We start from the raw sequence: 23,416 nt of genomic DNA on the forward strand, positions 1-23,416 counted from the left end.
TCACTTCCAGTGCTAGCCCGATTTTTTCAAACCTTTGAAGTCGGACTTTAGGGACTAAATAGTGAGCCTAGGTGTAGTTTTCTTTGAAGTCATTAGGCCATTAAGCTGGTCTGACTAATTGATGGCCACTAGATCTAGGTTTGAACCGATAGGCGTAAAGAAATATCTCTGATGCGTTCGCAAAAATGCTTTCGCGAAACTAATCTCCCAAGTATAGGAGAATCGCACAAGTAGTAAATTCTCGGGAGTCCGAGGTCGAATCCTCAGGGAACGAAATATATATGAGATTATTTAATATAATTTTAGATTAATTAATTCAATAAATTTGTGGATAAAGATGATGTTTTGCAAATAGAAAATAAATCAGTAAACAGAGAATCGAAATTTAGATAGATTAAGATGGTGTAGAGATCTGGAATCCCCTTCGATGATATTATTTTCAACAATTAAATTCTACGATTCTTGATTAAGGATCAATCAGATAGAATAGTTCTAATCATGGAGTATATAATTTGAAAACATGAATTCAAGATATAAGTATTTATCGTGCCGATTACGTCTACGACAAATCAAACATCGAAACAATCCATGAATCAAGAAATATAAACCATAAAAGATCTATCTCATAGATAAGCATGCAAGAATCAAAAACATATTAATAGATGTAAATCAAAGAGATCAATCGTTCAGAATTTACTTGAAAGAAAATAAGACATCAAAGGTTCCTCCATCACCCTTCACCTAAGAAATCAGCCCTCCATTAAAATATTAGCCTCTCCCTCTCTTTTTCTTTTCTTTTCAGAAGAACAGGGCATCCCCTGTTTCTTCCTTCTTTTTTTTTTCTTTCAAAAATGGCTGAGGTCGGCTCCTCTGTTTTCCTTGAATGAAAGCGATCCCCCCTCTCCCCAGCCGAGAGATCCTCATATAGTTCGTGCGAGCCCTCATGCTCGCAGGGAAATGGGCGCGGATGGCTGTGATGAGATCGCGAACTTGGGGTCTGCTGTGACGCTCGGATGCACCGTGAACGGATGGATGGACGGACGCAGATGAGCTGAAGAGATCGCGAACTCCGAAAGCTGCGGACGCGGGGACCTGAGACTCTGGAAGATCACGATCGCCTGGGGGATCAGATTGTGGATCCTGGGATGTGGATGATCCTTCGCAGATGGCTGGGACTTTGCTGGGATGCGGGATCTTCAGATGCGGACGACTGGGCAGCGAGTTGCTTGCGGGATTTGGGATTCCCTGCTGTTCCATCGCGGAAGGATGCAGAGATGCTAGGAAGCGCAGATGGAAGCTGAGATTCTTACGAACGGCTGGATGAACGCGTGGACTCGGATGATGCGCTGGTGTGGAGAAAGATCCGGGAGCACGTGAGAGCTGAAGATGAAGCTTGGACTGCTGGCGCTTGGGATTTGGATGACTGGATCGAAGGATGGGGCACGGACGAGTGCTGAATCACATGCGGAGAAGACGGACTCGAAATGCTGGGAGGTTGCACGGACACTGGATGAGGGGTCACACGCTGGGCCGCTCAGGAGAAGCAGATGCGAAGGATGCTTTGCGATTCTTCGACGCAGGCGGATGGGCTGCACGCGGCTCAGATGCTTGGGCTCATAGAAGACTGAAGCTGCGATGAAGTGGACAGCTGAATTTGACCTCCTTCTAGTGTGCAACTGGGGTTGACACAAGCGGTTGGCTGGTCACCTGCAGTGATGCATATTTTTGGACCCATTGTGCATTTTAGCTTTGATTTTCGATCACCAGCACCCCACAAAAATATAATATTAATACAGCACTTCTATCATTATTTTTTAGCAATAATACTAATTTAAGTGATGTGTAGATCGCACTTTTGTGCTCTCATCGCACCCCCCAACAAGCTTATTGCTAGTCTCTAGCAATTAACGAGCAAATAATAAAATGAGAGTGCAAAAGGTGTGGTTTAACCTCTGACTTTTTATTGAAGCTAAAGACATAAAACTAAGATATGTACTCACTTTCGTAGGAATCACGATTGCACTTAGCACGTGCAACAAGCCGTTAAACCCCTAGGTTACCCTAGTGGACGAGTGTTGTCTCGTGATGGTTTTCAGGGATGTTACCCACAAACATCATGAATTATATGACATTAGATTCTAAAAAAAAATATGAAATAAATCTTAAACTAATACACATGTAATTAATTGATATATATTTTCAAGCATGGCAACTGTCAAAGTAAGGCAATATAAAAGTGTAATGTGCATCAGATAGTATGACTTTCTCATAGCACTAATACCTCCACCACAACAGGGCACCGTCTGAGTTTTAGGTGCACTACTCAAGTTCATAAGTGTTTCTTACAATTTGTTAGAACCTGATTCATCAAATTTTTAGAATATCACATGTTGTTTAAATTTATCAAGAATGGTTCGCATATAAAGAAAGAGCTATCAATCCCAACTAAACAACCCGGGTACACAGAGGTCCAACACAATGGAGTCAAACCAGTCATTACCACATGTCACTAGGTTCAGTCCGACCAACCCTATTCATGCTTATTTTTATTTTTAAATACATATGACGATTACAATAGTCCAACCCCATTAGGCTCTAGTAAGGTCCATGTAGCGATCTTTCAGCCAATGACCCCCGATCCAGTTGGCTCAAGACATTAGGTGAAACACCCCTTGGGCTTAATTAATCGAACCAGACTACGCCACGAGGCCAGACTTGTCATCATAAGGATTTTTTTTTTTTATCATGCAAGAAAAGAGATGGTAGACTAAACCATATAGATATTTTTATTATATATGTGATTGCATCGTGACTATAGGTCAACGAAGGTCGGATCATAAGGCACCTAAGTAATCTAGTTGGGATATTCAACCTCTATCTTTATGTGAAAACCAAATCATGAACCTTATGGTATGAACAAGGATACTCGTACTTCTTTTATGGATAAGGCTAACAAAAAATGCAGTTAACAAATATAAACTCCTGAGACCTTCCTATTGTCATTAAGTACAAGTGTGGGAATCTAATAATAGGTCTCTGATCAATCATAGCATGCATGTGTTTCTTGCCTTAATAGTTGCACAAACTCAATATGAAAATACATGTGCATTTGCTCAGAAAAGAAAGTAATAGAATAAATCAAATGCAAAAACAAGTTTTTTTTTTTTCAAAATATTTTTCTCCCCCCAACTTAAACATTGCATTGTCCTCAATGTAAAAGATACAAGAAACGATATATGAAAGACAATAGAGAAAATAATATTGGAGAGAAGAGTAATATCTTGAGTTGTTGATATCCAGAAAAGAAGACCTACAAAATAAGAAGAAAAATAAAAGAAAAAAAATAATTCTAACTAATATACACATACCTTTGTCGTCAAGCTCAGTCACAAGAAGGCTTCCCCAAGGGAAAGGAGTCCTCTTCATCTGCAAAATTCTCAAGAAAAGATTTTAATCTGTGTCCATTTACCTTAAAAATTTTGCTATCCTGTGGATTCTCAATCTCAACTGCCCCGTGTGGAAAAAAAGTTTTTACAATGAAAGGACCTATCTATCTTGATCGTAACTTTTTCCAGAAAATAGATGTAAGCGAGAGTCATAACAAAGAACTTTTTGTGCAGGTTCAAAAGATTTTCTTAGAATTGATTTATCATGCCTAATTTTCATTCATTCTTTACAAAGTTTAGCATTGTCATACGCATCCCGACGAATTTCATTCAACTCACTTAATTGTAATTTTCTAGCTAAACCAGCATCTTGCAATTCAAAGTTTAATTTTCTAATGGCCCAATACGATTTATACTCTATTTCAACAAGTAGATGACATGCTTTTCCATAGACTAGCCGATACGGGGACATACCAAGAATAGTTTTATAAGCAGTACGGTAAGCCCACAATGCATCAGAAAGTTTTAAGGACCAGTCTTTGCGTGATGGATTCACCGTTTTCTCTAAAATTTGTTTAATTTTCCGATTGGCTAACTCTACTTGGCCACTAGTCTGCGGGTGATAAGGAGTTGCAATTCTATGGGCGATACCGTATTTTCGTAACAGGATCTCAAAAGGCTTATTACAAAAATGTTTTCCCCCATCACTAATTATAACCTTGGGCATCCCAAACCTAAAAAATATGTTTTCTTTAAGAAATTTTAAAACTGGTTTGTGGTCATTTGTTCGACAAGGCACAGCTTCTACCCATTTGGACACATACTCAACACCAACTAAAATGTACTCATATCCAAAAGACGGTGAAAATGGGCCCATGAAATCGATGCCCCACATGTCAAAAATTTCAATAGCAGTAATGGGCTGAAGAGGCATCATTTGCCTACGAGTTAGACTTCCAACACGTTGACATGGGTCACATGTCCTACAGAACTCGTGGGCATCTTTAAATAGTGTAGGCCAATAAAAACCACATTGTAACACCTTAGCTGCCGTTTTCTTAGATGCAAAGTGTCCTCCGCAAGCACTTGCATGACAAAAAGAGAGTACACTTTGCATCTCATGATCTGGTATGCATCTTCTAAAGATTTGATCATTGCAATACTTGAACAAATAGGGGGCATCATAATAATAACTCCTTACTTCATGCAAGAAATTATTCTTTTCATTCGATCCCCAATGCTCCGGCATCCGGTTCGTGACAAGAAAGTTTACAATATCAGCATACCATGGCATAGTAGAAAGTGCAAACAATTACTCTTCAGGGAACGAGTCCTTGATGGGCAACTGTGGCACCAAATCATGAACAACTAGCCGTGATAGATGGTCAGCAACCACATTCTCTACTCCCTTTTTATCTTTGATAGTGATTTCAAATTCTTGGAGTAGAAGTATCCATCGTATTAAGCGTGGTTTGGCCTCTTTCTTATCCAATAAATATTTTAGCGCTGCATGGTCCATGAAGATAACAATAGGAGCACCAAGGACATAAGAGCGAAATTTGTCTAATGCAAATACTACTGCAAGCAATTCTTTCTCGGTGGTGGTGTAATTCATTTGAGCATCGTTTAAGGTATTGCTTGCATAGTAAATGACATATGCTTTATTATCCTTGCATTGTCCTAGGACAGCTCCTATCGCATAGTCGCTAGCATCGCACATGATCTCAAAAGGTAATGACCAATCGGGTGGTCGCACGATGGGTGCAGTGCAAGCATAGACTTTAACTTTTCGAATGCCTCTTGACATGTTTCAGTCCAATTGAACGGTGTATCAAGGGATAGGAGGTTACATAATGGTCGAGCTATGATACTAAAGTCCTTGATGAACCTCCTATAAAATCCGGCATGACCCAAAAATGATCTAACATCTCTAACCGTCTTGGGTGCAGGTAGCTTGGCGATTAGGTCAATCTTAGCTCTATCAACTTCCATGCCCTTCGATGAAACAATATATCCTAGGACAATTCCCTTTGGCACCATGAAGTGGCATTTCTCTCAATTCAGTATCAGATTCTTTTCCATGCATCGAGCTAAGACTGCTTGTAAATGTAATAGGCAATCATCAAATGAGTCGCCAAAAACAGAGAAATCATCCATAAATACTTCTAAAAATTTCTCGTTCATATCTTCAAAAATGCCGAGCATGCATCTTTGGAATGTCGCAAGTGCATTACACAACCCGAATGGCATCCGACGGAAAGCGAATGTGCCAAAAGGACAAGTGAAAGTAGTTTATTCTTGATCTTCTGGTAAAATTTTGATTTGGTAGTACCCGGAATAGCCATCGAGAAAATAATAGAAATTGTGTCCTACAACTCTTTCCAAAACTTGGTCTAGGAAGGGTAGGGGAAAGTGATCTTTCCTAGTGACCAAATTCAATTTTTGGTAGTCGACACACATGCGCCAACTCGCGGAACGCGAGTCAGGACTAACTCACCCTGCTCATTTTTGACTACCGTCAGACCTGCTTTCTTGGGCACGACTTGAGTAGGACTCACCCACTTGCTGTCGGAAATCGGGTAAATAATACCCACGTCAAGCAACTTGAGGACTTCTGTTTTAACCACGTCTCTCATTGTCGGATTCAGCCTACGTTGCATTTGCCTTGTGGTTTTCGCATTATCCTCCAAATATATCCGATGCATGCAAATCAAAGGGTTAATCCCCTTTAAGTCTGCAATCGACCATCCAAGCGCTTCTTTATGACTCTTTAGGACCGTAAGTAATTTTTCTTCTTGATCATTATCAAGCTCAGTCGAGATAATTACGAAAAAAGTGTTATCGGGTCCAAGAAAGGCATACTTGAGTTCCCTTGGTAAGGGTTTCAGCTCAAGTATGGGTGCTTGTTTTCGAGATTGTAAAATTTTCGTCCCCTGTGAGGGCAACTGCTCGAATTTCTCTATTCTCGGTCTCCACCCATTGACCATCATGACATCCGAATTATCTAAAATAGGTGGGACCACATCATCAGCAGTAACTTCAGAACACCAATCTATTAAACTATTGTCAGCCGATTCAGTAAATGTTTCTTTTAACATATATTCTTCCGCAATGGTTTTAACCCATTAAACCTCTTTACTTTCTTCATGATCACTAGGTTGTTTGCCTATACTAAAGACGTTCAGTTCCAAGGTCATATTGCCAAAAGAAAGCATCATGACACCATTCATACAATTGATCAATGCATTAGAAGTTGCAAGGAATGGACGTCCTAAGATGACCGAAATCTGAGATGGCGAATTGGAAGCCGGATGTGTGTCCAGTACGATAAAGTTGACAGAAAAATAGAACTTGTCTACTTGGACCAACACATCTTCGATAATCCCTCTAGGGACCTTCACTGACCTGTCAGCTAATTGTAAGGTGATAGTTGTTGGCTTCAACTCACCCAAACCGAGTTGCTCATATACCGTATATGGCAACAAGTTCACACTCGCTCCTAAATCTAGCAATGCTCGCTCAATTCTAAAATTGCCAATGATGCACGAGATAGTTGGGCAACCTGGATCCTTATATTTAGGAAGAATGTTATGCTGTAAAATCGCACTCACATTTTCAGCCAGAAATGCCTTCTTCTTGACATTTAATCGACGTTTGACAGTGCACAAATCCTTCAAAAATTTTGCATATGAAGGCACTTGTTTGATTGCATCAAGAAGAGGTACATTGATTTTTACTTGCTTAAAAAGCTCAAGAATTTTAGAGTTTAGTTCAAGCTTTTGCAAGGGCTTTAATCTTTGTGGAAATGGTGCAGGAAAAGAACATTTACTTTTTTCAGTAGATGTTGGTGCTTTGGTTTCTTCGGTATCCTTTTCTTTTGTCTTGGGAGGGTCAGAATCAGGTATGACTTGTATTTGTTTTGGAACTGGTCGGTCAATAACTTTTCCACTTCGCAAAGTTATTATACTCTTCGCTTGTTCTTTATGCGAAGTTGAAGATGACGCATTGCTACCGCCGTAGACTTGAGGGTTAGGTTGTGGTTGAGCTGGTAGCTTACCCTTCTCTTGAGAACTTAAAGCAGTGGTCAACGTTGTCAGTTGATTTCTTATTTCATCATTGATTTTAGCTTAACCTTGCATGAAAGATTGCAAAGTTTCTTCGAGACTGGGTTTTTGAGGGGGTGTGTGTGCATAATGAGGTTGCGGAGGTGGAAGAGTTGGGTTATATACTTGTTGAGGTTGGTCATTCCTCCACCTGAAATTTGGATGGTTCTTCCATCCAGGATTGTAAGTACCCGAAAAAGGATTGTTAAAAGATTTTTGATATGTATTCATAACATTGGCCTGATCGTGCAAGACTTCCTTGAATGCGGGTATTGTGGGGCAATCAGTGGTGAGATGGCCAGGCATCTCACAAATCCTACAACACTCGTTGTTATGTTCTACGGTCTTGACGGGTTCAATCCTTCTAAGTTCAATTTCCTCTACCTTCCTAGTAAGGGCTGCCATTTTAGCCTGAATATCATCCTGAGTACTAAGGTTGTAAAGGCCCCCGTGTCCAATGTTAGTAGGCTTAGGCAAAGGTTTATTCACTCTATTCCCTGTATCCCATAATTGTGCAGTCTCTGCGAGAGAGTCTAAATAGTCCCATGCCTCATCGGGTTGCTTTTCCAAAAATAGACCATTGCACATAGTCTCTATAAATTGTTTTAACTGTGGAGACAACCCTTCGTAAAAGAAACTAATGGTTCTCCATGTTTCAAACCCGTGATGAGGACAAGGGAGAAGCAACTCTTTAAATCTCTCCCAGCATTCATAAAATGTTTCATGGTCTTTTTGTTGGAAATTACTAATGTGCCTTTTCAAAAAGTTAGTCCTTTGTGCAGAAAAGAATTTTTTCAAGAATTCTCTTTGCATATCATGCCATGTTCCTAGCGATCTAGGTCTCAAGGAGTTCAGCCATGTTTTGGCTTTATCCTTTGAGGAAAAAGGAAACAAGGTCAATTTAAGGACGTCTTCCGATACATTTGGCACTCTAAATGTGATGCTAATTTTCTCAAAATCCTTAAGGTGAAGATAAGGGTTCTCAGATTCCATCCCATGATACTTGGGCAGCAATTGCATTACCCCTGGTTTGATTTCAAAGTGTCCAACGTTTTCAGGAATAATCAAGCATGAAGATTGACTAGTCCTAGTAGGGTGTAAGTATTGTCGAAGTGTCATAACTGGGGGTCTACCTTCATCACCATGGTGACTTCCTAAATCTTCATCAGCCATCTCACCAGATCTGAGATTTTGCGAAAGAGTTTCAGTAATATGATCTAAGGAAATGTCAAAAAATTTTCGATTCAGGCGCCCAGTGTTGTCCCTATTCCAACCTAGCATACAAAATTTAATTCTTTTTTTTTAAATAATCATCCTTGATCTTTTCTTAAATTTTTATCAATTTTCAATTAGCAACAAGGGTTAATAAGATATGATAACAATAAAATAATGATTCTAAAAAAAAAAATTTAAACACAGAAAATTCAAAACAGACAGAAGCAAGGTTTTATATTAATTTAATTGTCTTAAAAGTTTTAGAATGTCAATCAGACCGTTCAGATGAACGCGACATGTGTCCTACACCAGACGACCTAATTTGAGTCCAATCAGACGGCGAATTACTTAGATATCAGAGTTTGATGCAGACTGTGCAGGGAATAAAAACAGCAGAAAAGATTTCTTTTTTCAGTTTTAGTTTTACTATAATGATCAATCTAACTAAGAAGGTACTAATTAAATCTAAAATTATACTAATAACTAAGCCATTCTCCGGCAACGGCGCCAAAAACTTGACGCGTTTGCAAAAATGCTTTCACAAAACTAATCTCCCAAGTATAGGAGAATCGCACAAGTAGTAAATTCTCGGGAGTCCGAAGTCGAATCCTCAGGAAACAAAATATATATGAGATTATTTAACATAATTTTTGATTAATTAATTCAATAAATTTGTGGATAAAGATGATGTTTTGCAAATAGAAAATAAATCAGTAAACAGAGAATCGAAATTTAGATAGATTAAGATGGTGTAGGGATCTGGAATCCCCTTCGATGATATTATTTTCAACAATTAAATTCTATGATTCTTGATTAAGGATCAATCAGATAGAATAGTTCTAATCATGGAGTATATAATTTGAAAACATGAATTCAAGATATAAGTATTTATCATGCCGATTACGTCTACGACAAATCAAACATCGAAACAATCCACGAATCAAGAAATATAAACCATAAAAGATCTATCTCATAGATAAGCATGCAAGAATCAAAAATATATTAATAGATGTAAATCAAAGAGATCAATCGTTCAGAATTTACTTGAAAGAAAATAAGACATCAAAGGTTCCTCCATCACCCTTCACCTAAGAAATCAGCCCTCCATTAAAATATTAGCCTCTCCCTCTCTTTTTCTTTTCTTTTCGGAAGAACAGGGCAACCCCTGTTTCTTCCTTCTTCTTTTTTTTTTTCTTTCAAAAATGGCTGAGGCCGGCTCCTCTATTTTCCTTGAATGAGAGAGATCCCCCCTCTCCCCAGCCGAGAGATCCTCATATAGTTCGTGGGAGCCCTCATGCTCGCAGGGGAATGGGCGCGGATGGCTGTGATGAGATCGCGAACTTGGGGCCTGCTGTGACGCTCGGATGCACCGTGAATGGATGGATGGACGGACGCAGATGAGCTGAAGAGATCGTTAATTTCGAAAGCTGCGGACGCAGGGACCTGAGACTCTGGAAGATCACGATCGCCTGGGGGATCTGATTGTGGATCCTGGGATGTGGATGATCCTTCGCAGACGGCTGGGACTTTGCTGGGATGCGGGATCTTTAGACGCGGATGACTGGGCAGCGAGTTGCTCGCGGGATTTGAGATTCCCTGCTGTTCCATCGCGGAAGGATGCAGAGATGCTGGGAAGCGCAGATGGAAGCTGAGATTCTTACGAACGGCTGGATGAACGCGTGGATTCGGATGATACGCTGGTGTGGAGAAAGATCCGGGAGAGCGTGAGAGCTGAAGATGAAGCTTGGACTGCTGGCGCTTGGGATTCGGATGACTGGATCAAAGGATGGGGCGCGGACGAGTGCTGAATCACATGCAGAGAAGACGGACTCGGAATGCTGGGAGGTTGCACGGACACTGGATGAGGGGTCACACGCTGGGCTGCTCGGGAGAAGCAGACGCGGAGGATGCTTTGCAATTCTTCCACGCAGGCGGATGGGCTACACGCGGCTCAGATGCTTGGGCTCATAGAAGACTGAAGCTGCGATGAAGTGGACGGCTGAATTTGACCTCCTTCTAGTGTGCAACTGGGGTTGACACAAGCGGTTGGCTGGTCACCTGCAGTGATGCATATTTTTGGACCCAATGTGCATTTTAGCTTTGATTTCCGATCACCTGCACCCCACAAAAATATAATATTAATACAGCACTTCTATCATTATTTGTTAGCAATAATACTAATTTAAGTGATGTGTAGATCGCACTTTTGTGCTCTCATCAATCTCCATGATTCTTGTCAATTGGATCACAATGGAGGCAAATTGTGGATTTTACCTTTGAAAAACATAATGATTCTCAGCGACCTGATCTTAGCACTATTGCATATTTTTGAGCGATGTGTTTTTATTACCCATTGGATCCAAAGGAAATTGCTCAAGAATTGAAATACAACACCTCCTCCCACATCATGGGATTATGCGGGTTATAGAGTAGAGATCATATGTGCATTTTGCATGGCAAAAAGATGTTTATCCTTATATAGCCGCCATATCATCCATCTCAAAAATAGATGGCTCTCCTTCATCTCGCAATGTTTCTGCATATCTTATTGAATACGACCTATTCAATTTTCTGAGATGAAAAAGAACCATCCACCTTTGACATAGATAATCTAGCCACTATTTAGGATTGAATGGCTCTTTATGATGCAGAGAACCCTAGTATATAATATAGGGCATGTGCCACATATGCTCTGCATCCACTTGGGAGTCATTATGCTTACACATTTATTATGAGAAAAGCAAAGAAAACAATATGGAGCTTTTGGCATGGTCAAATGAGCTCTTAGCCCTCTCTCTCTCTCTCTAGCCTCTATAGCTCAAATGAGGGCATCTTTCATGTTCTGGTTTTTCGCTCCTCCCCTTGTCAGAACCCCACACTCTCATTCCTTTGTTTGATCTCTCACACTCTCTTTTGTTCTTCGCATGTGCCCTCAATGACAATGAGGTTAGTTTTTGCTCGAATTCTTCCTCCTTGTTTTTCCTTGATAACACAATGCAATTCTTTTATTTTGAGATTACTTTTTTTCCCAAAAATGCATAAATTTTTTTGTCTCGAATCCCCTATATTTTTAGTCTCATATTCAATCTATGAGAATTCAAGAACATCGTATCTTTCTTTCTTGAATTTTTAATACATAGATAGTCCAAATTGCTTTCTTTTTCTTTTCTTTTCTTTTCTTTTTTTTGATGGATGAGTTAATTCTGGAATTTTTCATGAACAATTTTAAGAACTATGAAACTACTACTTTTATGTGGGTGGCGTACAAAGGGGATGTACTAGCTGGCAACAAGTTTGGTGTATATATACGTTGCTTACTGAGCTGAATTGTGCCATAACTAGGAGGAGATAAAGGGTAGAGGAAGAAAGAGGAGAGAGGGAGAAAGAAAGGAAGAGAGGGGGATGAGGGCTTAAAGAGAGACGTATCTCATCATTACAGAACCCTAACCATGGTTGGCATGGTCATCGCGGAGTTGACGACAATTAGAGAGAGGGATGAGGGGAGAAATCTATCAAAAGTAGAATCAAGAGAGAGGGAGAGAGAAGAGAGAGGGGTGTACATCATCACAGTATCCTAATCCTAGATGGCATTGTCGTTGCTGAGCCATCATCATCGTGGAGTTATTATTAGCAATGGAGCATCGAGAGAGAGTGGGGAGGAGAGAGGAAGCTCCAAAGAATAGAATCAAGAGAGAGGGAAAAAGAGAAGAATTGAGAGATTAGAAGAGAAGGAGAGAAGAATCAAGAGAGAGGGAGAGGATCATAAGGGTGAAGTGGTTTTATGAAAAAGGGGGGGAGAGGAATTGGATCAACTGGCTGAACTCTATGTAGGAAAAATTTTCCGAGTTGCCCGATAAAATCGGACGCCATGCATGAAAATCAGTTTTAAAATTTTATTTATAACAGTTATAAATATTAAACATAACTTTTATGTAAAACATACCTCGATCCCGCAGCAGAAGTTGGTCGAGTAGGGCGGATCTAGATCTTTGAATGTTGCTTCGCGAGGCCTAGATCTACAGACCCTCTACTTCGCGCGCACGCCAAACTTCATAGGAAGGTAGGATGGTGTCTGTATTTTGCAAAACCAGTTTTTGCAAAAGGATCCTAGAAGAAAACACTTTGCAAAACCAAACATACCTCGATCTGGATGCTTACCACCGGAGAGAGGATTAAGAGAGAAAAACCGCTTCTTCTCTCTTCTTCTTCTCCTACAGAACTTCCATTTAAGCCTCTCTGTTTCGTGAGTTTTATACACAGATAGAGACTTCAATCTTCACTAATCCTCTCTAGTTTTTCCCTCTGATTCACTCACAATTCATCTGTAAATTGAGAGGAAACGGTAGCCTACTTATAGGCCAATGCTGAGAGGATTTAATCGGAGTAATTGACTGCCTTTACGAATCCATACGTTATGAATTCATAACGTTCGTTTCAAAAACAAATGTGGGAAAAAACAGTAAATCCATCCAATAACAGCCGGATTTCAAAAATCAAATTGAACCGGAATGTAGCCGGTTCAAAAACTGGACATTCCGGTCCAGACGGCAATTCGAATCCGGGAGGAAGAAGGCTCTGTTTTCTCCTCCCAGGCTTTTCTCCATCGCGGCTCACAAGAAACCTTAAGGGTCCATGGGAAAAGAGAGTTAAGGGTCCATGTGAGCTTTGGTACACGGGTCCATGGGTCCACAGGTTATTAAAAGTTGGATTGGGTCAGTGGTTCAATTAAATGGGTTAGCCTAATTGATTCACTTGGTTCTAAACCAAATTGATGGCCCAATTGAATGATTTTTGACCCGAAAAAATTCCACATGAGTCCGACTCATGGGAGGTTCAATTGGGTCCAGTCTCAGCTCGATCCAAGTCCGACTTAGATCAAAACAAATATGAAATTAAATTTCAATTAAATCATGATCGAGCCCAATTACACTAATTGAGACCCAATCAAACCCAATCTCAACAATTGAGTCCTTATCATGTTTAATTACATTAATTGAAACTTGAACTACCCTGAATACAGACTTAATTAGTTGTTCATCCATAAAATTTAGTATGTACCTCATGTTCAGTGCTAGCTGAACATAGACAGGACCAAATTTCAAATGACCCACAATTTTAATTCTTAATTACATTGGGTCAAGACCTTTCTACTTAGCTTGACTAATGTGCGTGACTCTGATAGATTCGAACACTAAGCCGGTAATACATGGACTAGTCCATGCACTAATCGAGGTCACCATCTAGCAATGATACCTGACGTCCGGATAGGTCGAATATGCAAAGCAACATTCAAGAACCTAGACGTATGGTTACTGCATAATTCATCCCTATGACCATCGATGCTCAAGATGACCTCAGAGTGGACTGTCGACCTCTGGGTCCGGTCATCCATAGTGTATTTCAAATAATCAAATCAAGTAACCTATCACTTGGTTTACCCTGGCTAAGGTTTTACTGAATTGAAACACAGCGAGACATCAACTCCTATAATCTGGAGTGGTCAATCCCTTCTTGACTCATACACAGATTTCGCGAGTACTTGACTGCACCCAGCATCCTTCCGATTCCTGAATTAAAAATTCAGGTCGTCTAGTGCCTAAGTACAATGAGTTGCTTGCAAGTCACTGTGATAGTCTCAGGTCTAAGGGGTACTTATGCCCATACGCTTTGCGAGCTAACTCCCGACAGTGGAGTGCTCCATAGGTAAGTCACTATTCAGTAATGATGTACTCCTATATCTCACCTGTATGCCATACAGTGTCTCCACACTCCTTGGTTAAGAGGACAACCAACTAAATGGCACACAACGATCTATACTTGACATAGTTATCGTCCAATTGATAGCTCATCATTTGGTCGCAAACTGGTTTAAGGACTAAATGATAAAAACCTCCTTTATCCACTAAATTAGTCCTAAAGACTTTATCACAATACACAGGAGTTCAAATTGAAGATGAAACACTTGTGACAAATGAAAAAAATGCCAGAATAAATTTTATTCATTTTAATAAAACATATACAAACTCCAATTTCTTACAATTAACAAAAAATTGGCTTTGGGACACAATTCCCAACAACTTCCACTTGAACTAAAGCCAATTTGTATAGTATCTAATACCCATCTTCGATTTGTGATAATCGAACTCCTTTACAGAAAGGGCTTTAGTGAATGGGTCAGCTAGGTTTTTCCTTCCATCGATCTTCTGAAGATTGACGTCACCTCGTTCCACGATCTCTCGTACAAGGTGGTAGCGATGCAGAATGTGCTTGGTTCTGTGGTGAGACTTTGGTTTCTTCACTTGTGCAATGGCTCTAGTGTTGTCACAATACAAAAGAACTAGACCATTGATTGAGGGAGCAACACCAAGTTGATTTACGAACTTCTTGATCCAAACAGCTTCCTTTGCGGCATCTGATGCAACAACATACTCTGCTTCGCATACGGAATCGGCTACTAAATACTGCTTGAAACTTTTCCAGCAGACTGCTCCTCCATTTAGGGTAAACACAAATCCTGACATACTCTTACTGTCATCATGGTCTGACTGAAAACTAGAGTCTGTAAACCTCACAAGTTTTAAGCCAGATTCTCCATAAATTAACCATTGGTCCTTAGTATTTCTCAAATACTTAAGGATGGTTTTCACCACCTTCCAATGGTTCTTGATGAGAGCACAAAAGTGCGATCTAAGTACCAATTAACTTAGCCTAATGCTAGCAAAATAATGATAAATAATAGGTGTTAACATTTACATGATTAAATATTTTATCCTTAGCACTTATTATAATTTTTATCATTATATAAATTCATCTCTTCCCAACTGCAGAGCAGAGCCCAGATTCAGCCGTTCATAAGCACTTCAGCATCCTTGCCGTGTCCGTGAGCCACATCAGCCCTCTCAAGACCCGTCCGCGTCTCAGGATCCGTGATCAAATCATGCCACGATCAGCCTTTCTCCCAACTCTTGGAACCTGCAATCAAGTGTTTCTCTCGTGCATCCACGAAGCATCCAGCACCCCGTGTCCGTGTAACCTTCCAACGCATCATCTAAATCCCAGCGTGCGACCCCTTATCCCGATTCTCAGCTTTCTTCACGCGTCCGGAGATCCCACGGCTAGCCGGGATGCATACTTCGAACGACCACCCAACCTTCCAGTGTCCGAGTTCATCTCGTGCGTCCCAAGCTTCCACGCTCCAGCTTCTCCCGAGTTCCAGCCACATCAGCTCCCAGCCGTCCGCTTCATCCGCGCGATTCCATTCTGATTCCTAGCTTCCTTCAAGCATCCCCAGATCTTCTCCGCGTACATGAGCCAACGTCCGCAACCTCCCGCGAAGCATTCTTCCATGATCCCGTCCGACGAATCATCCCGAATCTCCCGAGATCCCAGCTTCTGTGATCAGCTCCCAGCGTCCGCGTGCATCCCACGAAGATCGCAATCCAGCTTCCGTCTTCCTCGCAGTCCACGCGTCCTTCCGTGAAGCCTTCTCGCATCCAACTTCTCCCAGATCTCCCAGCCATCTGTGAGTATCTTCAGCCGAGCCTGCCACACACGTCCGGCCAAAGGATCTGTGATCAGCTCCCATCCCGCGTTTGGCCTTCTCGCATCCGGGATACTCGGAATCTCCACTTATCCTGTGGGATCAGGGACCAATCGCAGGATATAAGAGGGTTCTTTCTCGGTTGGAGGGGGGATCTCAGAGAAGGAAAAACAGAGGAGAGTTCCTATTATTCAAAGAAAGAAAAAAAAAGGGAAACAGAGCATGCTCTGTTTCCAAAAAGAATAGAAAAAAAAAGAAAAGAGGGGAGTTTTCTTTTATGTTAATGGAGGGCTGATTTTTTAGGTGAAGGGTGATGGAGGAACCTTTGATGTATTGCTTTCTTTGAACTAAATTATGAACCTTTGCTCTTATTGATTTATACTTTTAATGTGTCATGGGTTCTTGCATAACTATTTCGTAGATAGATTTTTAATGGTTTATGTTTATTGGCACATGGACTGCTTTAGTATTTGATTTGTCGTTGATATAATAGGCACGATGAATGCTTAGAAATAGAGTTCATATGTCCATAAAATATATTCCATATTTTTATTTATTCTACTTTTACATCCTTAATCAAGAATCACAGGATTTATTCTTGAATGCAATATTATCAAGGGGGATTCCGGATCCCTAACCATTTCTATTTGATTGAACTTTGTTCATTGATCTATTATTCTCTGTTTTTAATTTCTGAAAATCAAAACATCATCTTAATCCACAAATTTATTGAATTAATTAATCTAAAATTATATTAAATAATCTTAAATATATTTCGTTTCCTGAGGATTCGACCTCGGACTCCCGAGATTTTACTACTTGTACGATTCTCCTGCACTTGGGAGAACAATTTTATTTTTGCATCAAGTTTTTGGCGCCGTTGCCGGGGAACGGCTGATTTATTAGTATAATTTTAGATTTAATTAGTACTTTAGTAGTTAGTCTTTTTCTTTCGAAAAAAAAAAATTCTTTACTGCTGTTTTTTTATTCTCTGCACAGTCTGCATCAAACTCTGATTTCAAAGAAATTAGCCGTCTGATTGAACTCCAATTTGGTCGTCAGGTGCAGGACCTATGTTTCTTTCATCTGAACGGTCTGATTGACATTCTGAAACTTTTAAGACCATTAGATTAATACGAAACCTTACTGCTTTCTGTTTTTAATTTTCTGCATTTAATTTTTTTAGAATCAGAATTTTATTGTTATCATATCTCATTAACCCTTGTTTCTAATTGAAAATTTAAGGAAAAAAAAACTTTAAGAAAAGATCAAGGGTGATTATTCAAAAAAAAAAAAGAAAGAGGAAAAACCTGAAATTTCAAATTTCAAATTTCAGAATTCAAATTTCAAACTTCAACTCATAAAATTTAAAAAAATAATAATAATAAATAATTTGCTTGATCACCTATTCAATGAAATTTAATGTCATGTCATAAAACATTAAAAAAAAATCTATTGATTGTTGCATATAGTATAAGGCATCAACATAAAATATTCTAAGGGCTGAACCCATTTAAAAAGATAAGGTCGGAATTTCATCACTCGTCCTTAGCCCAAAAATCACCCCATTGCATAAATATCCTAAGCTTAATTAAAATCAACTAGACGTTGGCCCCTAAGGACATTCGAGCTCAATAGGATGAAGACCACCGAAAGTTGCACCAATTTCGCTCTGTGGCTTAGTTAATGTCTAGGCAAGCTTTGTCCCTATAAGGGAGACAGTTCATCTGTTCGAGGCAAGTGGGTTTTAAGTGGGACCTTTGCGAACGCATCGTGACCCCTCCACTTACCTGGGAGCTTACCTGGTCCACTCGGTTCATTAGACCGGATTGGAGGCTTAGGTGCCCTCTTCAAACCAGTTAGGAGCCGTCTAGAAATTTAAGAAAAACATTAGAAATTGAGGTGTAATGTTTAGTTGCATGTTTGATTGTAAATAGATTTTTGTTTTAGGGTGTAGTTTTAGGGTATCTTTAGTTGGTACTTATATTTATATTTATTTTTTAAAAAAAATATAAAAAAAAATAATTAAATTTTGTATGCTAGGTTGGAATAGGGATGACACCGGTCGATTAAGTCGTACAACTTTAGATCATCCTTTAGGACACATCCTTGAAATTCCTTCGCAGTATCTCACACCTTGTGAGATGGCAAATTTTCCTGATGATGTAGGAAGTCACCATGGTGATGAAGGTAGACCCCCAGTTATGACACTTCGACAATATTTACATCCCACTAGGACTAGTTAACCTTCATGCATGATTATTCCTAAAAATGTAGGACACTTTGAAATCAAACCAGGAGTAATTCAATTGCTGCCAAAGTATCATGGAATGGAATCCGAGAACCCTTATCTTCATCTTAAGGATTTTGAGGAAATTAGCATCACATTTAGAGTGCCAAATGTATCGGAAGATGTCCTTAAATTGACCTTGTTTCCTTTTTCCTTAAAGGATAAAGCCAAAACATGGCTGAACTCCTTGAGACCTAGATCGCTAGGAACATGGCATGATATGCAAAGAGAATTCTTGAAAAAATTCTTTTTCGCACAAAGGACTAACTTTTTGAAAAGGCACATTAGTAATTTCCAACAAAAAGACCATGAAACATTTTATGAATGCTGGGAGAGATTTAAAGATTTGCTTCTCTCTTGTCCTCATCATGGGTTTGAAACATGGAGAACCATTAGTTTCTTTTACGAAGGGTTGTCTCCACAGTTAAAACAATTTATAGAGACTATGTGCAATGGTCTATTTTTGGAAAAGCAACCCGATGAGGCATGGGACTATTTAGACTCTCTCGCAGAGACTGCACAATTATGGGATACAGGGGATAGAGTGAATAAACCTTTGCCTAAGCCTACTAGCATTCCACACGGGGGCCTTTACAACCTTAATACTCAGGATGATATTCAAGCTAAAATGACAGCCCTTACTAGGAAGGTAGAGGAAATTGAACTTAGAAGGATTGAACCCGTCAAGACCGTAGAACATAATAGCGAGTGTTGTAGGATTTGCGAGATGCCTGGCCATCTCACCACTGATTGCCCCACAATACCCGCATTCAAGGAAGTCTTGCACGATCAGGCCAATGTTATGAATACCTATCAAAAATCTTTCAATAATCCTTTTTCGGGTACTTACAACCCTGGATGGAAGAACCATCCAACTTTGAGGTGGAGGAATGACCAACCTCAACAAGTATATGACCCAACTCCTCCACCTCCGCAACCTCATTATGCACACGCACCCCCTCAAAAATCCAGTCTCGAAGAAACTTTGCAATCTTTCATGCAAGGTCAAGCTAAAATCAATGATGAATTAAGAAATCAACTGACAACGCTGACCACTGCTTTAAGTGCTCAAGAGAAAGGTAAGCTACCAGCTCAACCACAACCTAATCCTCAAGTCTATGGCGGTAGCAATGCATCATCTTCAACTTTGCATAAAGAACAAGCGAAGAGTATAATAACTTTGCGAAGTGGAAAGGTTATTGACCGACAAGTCCCAGAACAAACACAAGTCATACCTGATTCCGACCCTCCCAAGACAAAAGAAAAGGATAACGAAGAAACTGAAGCACCAACATCTACTGAAAAAATTGAATGTCCTTTTTCTGCACCATTTCCACAAAGATTAAAGCCCTTGCAAAAGCTTGAACCAAACTCTGAAATTCTTGAGCTTTTTAAGCAAGTAAAAATCAATGTACCTCTTCTTGATGCAATCAAACAAGTGCCTTCCTATGCAAAATTTTTAAAAGATTTGTGCACTGTCAAGCGTCGTTTAAATATCAAGAAGAAGGCATTTCTGGCTGAAAATGTGAGTGCAATTTTACAGCATAACATTCTTCCTAAATATAAGGATCCAGGTTGCCCAACTATCTCGTGCATCATTGGCAATTTTAGGATTGAGCGAGCATTGCTAGATTTAGGAGCGAGTGTGAACTTGTTGCCATATACGGTATATGAGCAACTCGGTTTGGGTGAGTTGAAGCCAACAACTGTGACCTTACAATTAGCTGACAGGTCAATGAAGGTCCCTAGAGGGATTATCGAAGATGTGTTGGTCCAAGTAGACAAGTTCTATTTTCCTGTTGACTTTATTGTACTGGACACGCATCCGGCTTCCAATTCACCATCTCAGATTCCAGTCATCTTAGGATGCCCATTCCTTGCAACTTCTAATACATTGATCAATTGTAGGAATGGTGTCATGAAGCTTTCTTTTGGCAATATGACCTTGGAACTGAACGTCTTTAGTATAGGTAAACAACCCAGTGATCATGAAGAAAGTAAAGAAGTTGAATGAGTTGAAACCATTGCAGAAGAATATTTGTTAAAAAAACATTTACTGAATCGGCCGACAATGGTTTAATAGATTGGTGTTCTGAAGGTATTGCTGATGATGTGGTCCCACCTGATTTAGATAATTCGGATATTATGATGGTCAATGGGTGGAGACCGCGAATAGAGGAATTTGAACAGTTGCCACCTCGAAAAGCAAAGATAGTAACATCCCATGAACAAACACCTAAGCTCGAGTTGAAACCTTTACCGAAGGAACTCAAGTATGTCTTTCTTGGATCCGAGGACACATTTCCTATAATCATCTCATCTGATCTGGATCATGCCCAAGAAAGAAAATTACTTGGTGTTCTAAAGAATCATAAGGGAGCTTTAGGATGGTCTATTGCCGACTTGAAGGGGATTAGCCCTTTAATTTGCACGCACCGGATATATTTGGAGGACAATGCCAAAACCACAAGGCAAATGCAACGCAGGTTGAATCCTACGATGAGAGATGTGGTTAAAGCAGAAGTCCTCAAGTTGCTTGACGTGGGTATTATTTACCCAATTTTCGATAGCAAGTGGGTGAGTCCTACTCAAGTCGTGCCCAAGAAAGCAGGTCTGACGGTAGTCAAAAATGAACAGGGTGAACTAGTCCCAACTCGTGTTCCGACAAGTTGGCGCATGTGTGTTGACTACCGAAAATTGAATTTGGTCACTAGGAAGGATCACTTTTTCCTACCCTTCCTAGACCAAGTTTTGGAAAGAGTTGCAGGACACAAATTCTATTGTTTTCTCGATGGCTATTCCGGGTACTACCAAATCGAAATTTTACCTGAGGATCAAGAGAAGACTGCCTTCACTTGTCCTTTTGGCACATTCGCTTTCCGTCGGATGCCATTCGGGTTGTGTAATGCACCTGCAACATTCCAAAGGTGTATGCTTAGCATTTTTGAAGAAATGAACGAGAAATTTTTAGAAGTGTTTATGGATGATTTCTCTATTTTTGACGATTCTTTTGATGATTGTTTATTACATTTACAAGCAGTCCTAGCTCGATGCATGGAAAAGAATCTGATACTAAATTGGGAGAAATGCCACTTTATGGTGCCAAAAGGAATTGTCCTAGGACATATTGTTTCATCGAAGGGCATGGAAGTTGATAGAGCCAAGATTGACTTAATCGCCAAGCTACCTGCACCCAAAACGGTTAGAGATGTTAGATCATTTTTAGGTCATGCAGGATTTTATAGGAGGTTCATCAAGGACTTTAGTGTCATAGCCCGACCATTAGGTAACCTCCTATCCCTTGATACACCGTTCAATTGGACTGAAACATGTCAAGAGGCATTCGAAAAATTGAAGGCTATGCTTAGCACTGCACCCATCGTGCGACCACCTGATTGGTCATTACCTTTTGAGATCATGTGCGATGCTAGTGACTATGCGATAGGAGCTGTCCTAGGACAACGCAAGGATAATAAGCTATACGTCATCTACTATGCAAGCAAAACCTTAAATGATGCTCAAATGAATTACACCACCACCGAGAAGGAATTGCTTGCAGTAGTATTTGTATTAGACAAATTTCGCTCTTATATCCTTGGTGCTCCTATTGTTATCTTTACAGATCATGCAGCGCTAAAATATTTATTGGATAAGAAAGATGCCAAACCACGCTTAATACGATGGATACTTCTACTCCAAGAATTTGACATCACTATCAAAGATAAAAAGGGAGTAGAGAATGTGGTTGCTGACCATTTATCACGGCTAGTTGTTCATGATTTGGTGCCACAGTTGCCCATCAAGGACTCGTTCCCTGAAGAGCAATTGTTTACCCTTTCTACTATGCCATGGTATGCTGATATTGTAAACTTTCTTGTCACGAACCGGATGCCGAAGCATTGGGGATCGAATGATAAGAATAATTTCTTGCGTGAAGTAAGGAGTTATTATTATGATGCCCCCTATTTGTTCAAGTATTGCAATGATCAAATCTTTAGAAGATGCATACCGGATCATGAGATGAAAAGTGTACTCTCTTTTTGTCATGCCAGTGCTTGCGGAGGACACTTTGCATCTAAAAAAACGGCAGCTAAGGTGTTACAATGTGGTTTTTATTGGCCTACACTATTTAAAGATGCCCACGAGTTCTGTAGGACATGTGACCCATGTCAACGTGTTGGAAGTCTAACTCGTAGGCAAATGATGCCTCTTCAGCCCATTACTGCTATTGAAATTTTTGACATATGGGGCATCGATTTTATGGGCCCATTTTCACCGTCTTTTGGATATGAGTATATTTTAGTTGGTGTTGAGTATGTGTCAAAATGGGTAGAAGCTGTTGCCTGTAGAACTAATGATCACAAACCTGTTTTGAAATTTCTAAAAGAAAATATTTTTTCACGATTTGGGATGCCCAAGGTTATAATTAGTGATGGGGGAAAACATTTCTGTAATAAGCCTTTTGAGATCCTATTACGAAAGTACGGTATCACTCATAGAATTGCAACTCCTTATCACCCGCAGACTAGTGGCCAAGTAGAGTTAGCCAATCGGGAGATTAAATGAATTTTAGAGAAAACGGTGAATCCATCACGCAAAGACTGGTCTTTAAAACATTCTGACGCATTGTGGGCTTACCGTACTGCTTATAAAACTATTCTTGGTATGTCCCCGTATCGGCTAGTCTATGGAAAAGCATGTCATCTACCTGTTGAAATAGAGCATAAATCGTATTGGGCCATTAGAAAATTAAACTTTGAATTGTCAGATGCTGGTTTAGCTAGAAAATTACAACTAAATGAGTTGAATGAAATTCGTCGGGATGCATATGACAATGCTAGACTTTGTAAAGAACGAATGAAAATTAGGCATGATAAATTAA

At 39.9% G+C, this 23,416-nt stretch overlaps 2 pseudogenes; one reads left to right on the plus strand and one right to left on the minus strand.

Moving 5' to 3' along the window:
* Positions 1-8,147: 8,147 nt before the first annotated feature.
* Positions 8,148-8,245, plus strand: LOC120104916 (annotated as a pseudogene).
* A 10,566-nt stretch (positions 8,246-18,811) lies between these two features.
* LOC120104913 lies at positions 18,812-18,909 on the minus strand (annotated as a pseudogene).
* Between the last annotated feature and the right edge of the window lie 4,507 nt (positions 18,910-23,416).

This window comes from Phoenix dactylifera, unplaced genomic scaffold (assembly GCF_009389715.1).
Source record: "Phoenix dactylifera cultivar Barhee BC4 unplaced genomic scaffold, palm_55x_up_171113_PBpolish2nd_filt_p 000141F, whole genome shotgun sequence".
Lineage (NCBI taxonomy): Eukaryota > Viridiplantae > Streptophyta > Magnoliopsida > Arecales > Arecaceae > Phoenix > Phoenix dactylifera.